Source organism: Coturnix japonica, chromosome 7 (genome assembly GCF_001577835.2).
Source record: "Coturnix japonica isolate 7356 chromosome 7, Coturnix japonica 2.1, whole genome shotgun sequence".
Taxonomy (NCBI): Eukaryota; Metazoa; Chordata; class Aves; order Galliformes; family Phasianidae; genus Coturnix; species Coturnix japonica.
The window spans coordinates 14,561,558-14,569,556 of record NC_029522.1 but is presented as its reverse complement, the minus strand read 5'-3'; positions in this window follow the sequence as shown (position 1 = coordinate 14,569,556).

The following is a 7,999-nucleotide window of genomic DNA, read 5'->3' as shown; positions in this document are numbered from 1 at the left end:
TGCCACCATGAGCAAGCAGCACAAGCTGGCAGTGCAGGGACTTGGCAGATACATCCTATATATTACAGGGGTTTCCTACTTTTGACAGCTCTTGATCAGGCCCAGGCTGAAAGCCTTTTACAGCTGGTTTACAGGAAGTTGTCAACCAGGTTCATTCATCCAGAATGAATCCAGGTGTGCTCTGGGATTGACCAGCAATGGGAAGCACAGCACAAAGTGAGAGACAAACCAAATGAATCTCAACACGTCTCCACACCTCATGTAGAAACTGGGCTCCAAATGACTGCCAGGCTGTATCCCACTGAGCCTCTTCAACACCATGGGCAGGCACCAGCCTACCACTCAAAGGAGCACTGGAGCCAGGTTGTGTCCCAAATCCTTGTTTATCCCCCCACAGTCTCAACTCATGAATTCCATCTAACACTTAAGTAACGCTGAGGCATTTCTTTCCATACTGATATATGTCTACCAACTCTGTCTGAGGGATAATGAGGCAAAGGAGTGACTTGATTTCATTTCCAGTCACATCATCAATGAGATCAGCACTCGAACGTCCCAGTCCAAGCAGTTCTGCTCTGTAGCCAGACTGAAATACACATAGGAAGCACAAGGAAGCAAGAATGACCAAAAATTAATCAAGAACTAATAGAAATTCCATACCTTTGGAAAAGGATATGGACTTAAATGACTTGACCTGTCTAGATTGTCAGACAAGATGGCAACTCAATTATGTCATGCCACTCCGTGGGAGACAAGAAGGATCACTGCAGAATACTTCATCCAGCAGAAAAACACAGCAATGCAAAAACTCAGACAATTTCAAATACATGTCTAAAATGCAATCAAATGGAGGCACTCTTGAGCTAGTTTTGAGCTCCTTGGGCTTGCAGGTAGTTGGCAGCCCACCCAGGACAGCAGGGTACTCGTCATGGAATAACCACTCCATCAATAGATGGCATATGTGCCAAAGGTTTTTTTTTTGATAGCTCCAGCTCCACACCCAGTGCTGCTGTTCCAGCTACACCCCTGGTTTATTTAAAGGTCACCAGAGTGTGACTTTGCAAGATGCAGAAAAGGCAGCGCTCCAGGCCCTGGCTCAAAGGAGGCTGAGAGTGGGAGGATGCTGTTTGTGTTTGCATTCATGCCGTGTAGCTCTAATGAGTCACTCTGATTGTCCAGAGTGAGAGACACATTGCAACATGTTGTCTCAGCTCATTACAGGACCAGTTATAATGAGCCTTTAAAAGGCTATAATCGCAGGGTTGCTAATGGACCTGGGTGATGTTTTCCCTGACAGATCTTTCTGTAGGTCAAGTGCTGATGCTGTTGGCAAGCCAAGTACAGATCTAAACACTTTTTCTATAATGAATAGCTTGGAGCTGGGCATTGCCTGAGTTGACTGCAGTCACCTGCTTTTCCAATGAAGCCTTGTTTTATTTACACAGAAAGGGCAGCTGTAATAGACCCAGAAGAAAGCAACATTTTCTTTAGTTGGAATGTTAACATGCTATGATGTGTGCAAAGAGTGGACCTCAGTCCCAAACACAGCAGATGAACCAAACATAACCAAACTGCACAGTGCTTCTTGTAGTTTGTTTCCTACACTTTCCTTCAGTATTTCTGCAGCTATCACCCACATCCCAGCCAGGCAGCGGGTCACATAACTCATGAGGCTTCCTTCCAGCAGCTCAACATCCAACAAGAAGCTACAAGGGATCTTTTAGAACAAAAGTAGTGATGTTCCAACTCTACAAGATACGTTCCATATCCTCAGGATATGTGAAATAACTTGTGCAAGAGCATAGCAACTAAGCAAAAGTATTAATATTTCTCAAAGATGGGGGGAAATCATTAAACATCATTACCCAGAATTAATCATCTGTAATGATTTTCACACATTCAAATAAAACATAATTCAGAAAAGCTTCCTGATGTTTGCACGCTGCTTTACAAGAGAAAAAGAACATTTTATTCTTCAATAGGCTGACAAGAATCTGAGTAAAAGGATATTTGTGTGCTTTACTTCCCACGTGTTAGGAAGGGTTTTTGACTGGACTATCTCTCAGGAGTATAGAAATATGGAAAGAGAAAGAGGTGGAGTTGAGCTTCTCCCCAGGTTTGGCTCCCAAAAAGTCATGATCTGTCCCAAAACAAGTTGTGGAACTGCAGGCATACTCAGCTATTGAAGCAGAAAAACCACCATTCAAGAATTCTACAACAGTCTATGAAAACTTGCATGGAATTTCTAATTGGCAGATTACACAGACCTATCGCAAAATGTAAGTAATGGCTTTTAAATTGATATGTGAACTGAGATTAACTTAATGAAAGCTAAATGCAACTTTAAGTTAAATAAGGATCATTTCTGGCTGAACAAATGGCTAGCTTCAAGACATGGTAGAGGAAGTACTTACATGGTGTATTAGAAAGCACTGCAACACATTACAGCACATGACATGCTTCTCCCCAAATAAAGAGCATCGTAGTCTAAACTTGATCATCTGACTGGTGCCAACCAAACAGTAACACGCACAAACAGAAAGGTATAATCTCCAGCTTTTAAATGAGTAGCATGTCATACGTTAATAAATAAGTTTTGGCCTTTGCACAGCACTGAACCTATTTACAGCAAAGCACTGCCTACTGCAGAGTCATGCTGAAAAACAGAGTTAACTACTGGGTAAAAACCCAAGGAAGAAAATAGATATGACAAAGTGCTGCTACCCTAGCAGCAATACATACAGGTCAAGTAGATATGAGATCTCAGCTACATTATTTGTGATTGCAGCAATCATAAATAGGGTAGGAGAAATGGTGAAATATATATAATATGTCTGTCTTTCTGATGTAGCATAAAACTGACATCTTGCCCATTTCTTGACATTAAAGATCCTGCTGTTAAGTCTGCTTTTTTACTTATTTATCATGGAACAAAAGGGCTATTTTTCATGGAGTAAAACGGTAGATTTCTGGAAGTGAAACAGCATTTCATAAACAGATATTTTAAGAGACATTGTCAACCAAATAATGCTTTATAAGGCTCTAGACATGATTCAGTGCTTGTCTGAAAAACAACTTTTTTTATTCAGTTCTAGCTCACAGAAATTTTTCTGTTCTATCAAGTTCCTACTTTTTCCTTCTCATCAATATCTCTGAAAGGAGAAGGCCCCTTAAATGGCTTAAGAACCTACCGTGAGAAGCAGACCATAAAGATCAACAAAGGCAGGAGGGATAATGAACAATAAGATGCTCTCTCCTTATAGAAAATTATGTTGTTTCCCTTCATAAATATCAAACCTCTTCAATCACCTTTCCTACACTCTATCTGCTTTTTCTCACCTCATACAGATTCTCAAAATACTTGATTTCATACACCTTTAAATAAGTGATAGGCAGCTCTGTAAAGATAATATAATTAAACATAAGTACAACGGGATCATATATTGAAAGGCATAACCCTGTTACCTTGCCCTCTGTGCTTTTTCTGAAGCCAAAAAACTACTGAGTGGTTATACCTCTCTCAGGCACTATCTGTACGTGCACAGGAAGCGACAAATGGGCAGAAACATGAATTTACCATTTTTGATAACATGTTTTTAGTTGGCAAATTTATGAGAGTATTGAAGGTGTTAAAGTCTTCCCAACAGCAATAGCTCAAAACCCAAGAGTTGGATGAACCCCAAGAGCTGGAACAACACCTCTGATACACAGCAATTTCTGATGTTCAAATCTTTTATCTGAATGGATAAAATGATTTCTGGGTCATGTCTGGAATAACTGTGACTGGGGACTAAACTAAACTTGTGGAATATAAAAAGCAACCCCTTCAACCAAAGCCCAGGTACATCCATCTGCTATGTATTCACAACAGCACAAAAAGCAATAGGTAAGGAGAAAGCCATGAGAAAAGGCATTGCTTGATGTCATGCAAGAGCTCGCTGCCCCTGCACACCCCTTGGCACTACATGAGTTGCAGCAGCCCATTTCTTCCTTGAGCACTGTTTTCAGAGCTCCACACATCAACCTCCAGCTCTTCAAACAGACATCATCAAATTGATAAATCCAATCATCCTTCCACCACCAGTGTTGCTCATAAAATCATGGCCTTAAGTGCTGCATGTAACTTTTCCTTAAAAACCTCCAGGGGAGGTAACTCCACCACGTGCCTCCTGCCTGTTCCAATACCTCCCTACTCTTCTTAAAAAGATACTCTCCCACATATTCGATATGAATGAACAAACCTATGGCAAATTGAAGCAGTAGCACGTGCTTTGCTTATTTATATAAGAAGGGATCACTTGCTGATTTGTTAATCTTGAAGCCTACATGCAAACAGCTATTTCAAAAGCTGCCTGAGGAGCCAAATGTTCAGGCCTTGGGAACTGCCACTCTTAAGGTGATTTATGAAGCCTTACCCTACTGCTAGGTAGGGCTGCACTGGATAAAATCCTCATCTTTGTTGCTAAGCAAATAGCTGATATGAGGTCTTCTGAAAGTGTCTCATGACTGCACAGTACAAGCTTGATACCAGTAAAATCCAGCCATATACTGAACAAGTTAAACAGTGCTGGAAATGCCTTATGAAACAGGGTGTACAGCAAAGGAGACAATGACAATCAGGACACAAAGCCTACACAGCAACAGCAAGTAAAACAAAAAAAAACCTCACCCCTTCTAATGACCAGCAAAGGCTGAAGAGAAGCACAATCTGAATCCAGAAAAAAGCTGCTCCCTTCCCTGCTAACCCTTAAATGAGGATGAAGAGGGGTGGATCCTGATTCCACACCTTGTGGTCAATCAGGTACACTGCTTGCACCTGAGCTCCCTGGGTCAGCCGTGCCTTCTCACCTGGTGTTCTACTCTTGGTTCAGGCTGTGGTAATTCCACTGTGCAAGAGAAGGAATGGTTTCATGGGATAGATGAATGGTGCCTCAAATAGTGTAATTCAACTTTTGCCTTACTACTGAACTCCTGTGAAATGGCAGGCACACCATTTAAATCTAGATTGTCGTAGTTGGCTACAAACAGTAATTTCCATCTTAATGGCTCAAAATCACATTCAACATCTTGTTTTGCAAAGCAATGAGAAAATAAAATTGCTGGATACATTAAAAGTATTAACCCAGTGTCACTTGTGGGATGTACGGTGTGCAATGTTCATCTGTCTCCAAACTGTGCGTCCCAGTAAGAAGATGGCGTTAAATCTTCACTTTACAGAGTCATGCTGAATGTTTTTGTTTATGTCTGTGGGGTGCACTGCAATGGGAATGAGGGAAAGACAGAAAGTGCAGTAAGGAAAGTGGGCCGAGCTCTGCACTGGCAGGAAACATTGATGTGGGGCCAAGACGTTTTGTCATTATTTACTTGACAAAGTAAACACAACCAGAAATGTCTATAAAATATTTTTTAAACGGGCATAATCCTGAGCATTTCAGACCAGTTTTTGAAAGGCTTGAAATACTTGAAGAACTAGTTAAAATCCTCATCAGAAAATGAAGAAGGGTGCCTGAAGGAACGTGCTGTGGTGTCCGAGAGCAGAAGAAATGAGTTCCAGACTGCTTCTCCACCTGTGGTAGCATTTTGCATGGAAAAACAAACTGCTTTGAAAAATGTATAGGGAAGCAGGAAATCTGGAGTCTAAAATATAGCAACATACACAAACCCTTGCTTTATAATTGCACGCACTGTAGACCATCTGTTTAGCAGTTAAATACACTGCCATTTAAATGAGTAAGTACATTTAATGGACGAAGTATTAAGATCACTGAGGGGTGAAGTTTTATATTTGCAGTGTGTAAATGCCGGAGTGGAACCACTTGTACATTCTCAACGCTACACACCTTTAAAATAACTAAGAAAAATGACTACTTACCTGCTGCATACCAAAACCTGGCTCATTTTAGGCAAATCATTACAAACTGGAATGGATTGAATTGAAGCCTGATGGTCTCTCGGCCTCCATTCCAGAAGTATAAATCAGTCTGCACACATCCACTGTTGTTGTGAACTCTTTTAGCACATAGAAAGTGAAAATCACAGGAAGGGATGATTTAATGGCTTTGCTGTGAGTATTCATTGTCATTTCAATCATCTTTTAACTAAGACAGGAGCGGAGAGATCTTTCTTAAACACCTTAACTAATAAGTTGTCAGTGTTTAAACAACAATTACTTTCCAAAAATAATTTAAGGGGAAAAAAAAGGGGGGTTGGGGGGAGAGCGAAATTAGCTGATATGATCAAGCCATATGGCTAATGTAATTGATTTGTTCGGATGTTTTTAAATGATGAAAAACAAAGCCGAATCGGCAGCGTAATATAATTAACGCATTTAACTGGAGGTGATACGTCCTATTTAGTTGGACAACAAATCGCGTCTTCCTGGTGTCTAAAATGAAATACGACGAGGGAGGGCCGCGCTGGGCCCTGAGCACACCCGGCCTGGGAGAACGAGTTCTGAGCAGCGGGGCGGGGGATCCCGCAGTGGTCTGGCCTGGGGGTGCCCCCGGGCCCGGGCTGTTCCCTGGGTCACGGCTCGGCCCCGGCCCCCGTGCGGCTCCGAACCCTTCTGAAACTGCTGCTGGAGCTTGGATTCGATCCGTGATTTTTAAGACTTGCTCGCCGTCAAACAGAGCCGATACTCTCTTCTGGTTGAGTCATACTCAGCAAAACAGACCGGAGCCATAATAAATCTGCGCTGGATGATGTATTTGTTTCTGTTTCTCTGCTCTGAAGTTTTTCGGTCCCTTCCTCAGCTGTCTGGAGGATGCCTTGTGTCCTCTGCCTGATCACTGCTGCGCGGGGGCTTCCGAACACGGGCTGTGTGCAACAATTTGTCAGGGGCGGTAAAGAGAGGAGATTTGGGGAAGCACAAGCTTCGTTTTCCTACACGCTGAGTGGGCTGCGAAAGTGGAGTTCGACAAAGGGCTCCCAGCACCTGGCGCGGACTGCACGGGGCTGGGGCTCTGCCCCGCTCGGAGCACCGCAGCACCCCTCAAACAGCACTCCCACCTCGGGGTGAGGTTCCCTTGATGGCACGTTTTCCCGGACAGAACCGACTCTGATCGGCACCTCACACTGGAGGACAGAGTTCGGCCTCTGCATGCCGAGAGAAGTTGAATTCAATTAGGCAAAAGCCTCTTTTGCTTAGTCTGGAAACTATAGACGCGGCTTAACTGATCACTTCACCGCTGTGAAATTCGTTCCCATCGCTAATAAGTGCAGGTCTCATTAAGGTGCTCAGAACGGAGTTTTTAATAATGTGTTAATAATCCGAGCCCATTGGTCGGAAATGGAAGGCTTTGAACCCAGCTGGGGCTCGACGGAGCGGGCGGAGCCCGAGCAGGGGGGCACGGCATGGGCAGCGCATCGGGCTGGGCAGAGCGGGGAGCAGCGGAGGTTTCTTATAGACATGTACATATATATAATAAAAAATGAAAAAGAAAAAAAAAAGAAACTTCCAGACAGAATGTGTCATTTTGCAAGGAGAGCACCTGCTATGCGGATAGGTTGTTTTCTACCCCCCGGGGCAGCGCGACGTGCTCACGGGGCCGAACCCGGAGGGCACAGAGCCCCGGGTGCCCACAGCGTCCCCACATCCGCGGGCGGTGGTCGGAACCCCCGCGGGATGATGCCTTCAGCCGCAGAGATCGTCCTTGATTAATGAGTGATGGGGAATTTTGTTTCGCTCCCCAGACCGACCGGGCTGCACAAGGCCTTCAGAGATTGCTTTTCTGGTTGTAAGATTGACTTCCCTACCTCGTCTCCTTGGCTCGTTACTATTATCATCTGGGTTTAAATTTCTCTTTTTAAGCAGTGTAATCTTTCTTCGGTTGTTCGCCCCGGAGTAAAAATCAGGGCATCATTTTCACATCAAAGAGCTGTCAGCTCTCCCGTATGAATCGCTGCCCCCCGTACCCTCTCTCAACCACCACCCTTGACACCCGCGCATTCGGAGCGTACCGGAGATATATCGCTGTAATCACAGCCCTTATAATTGGCT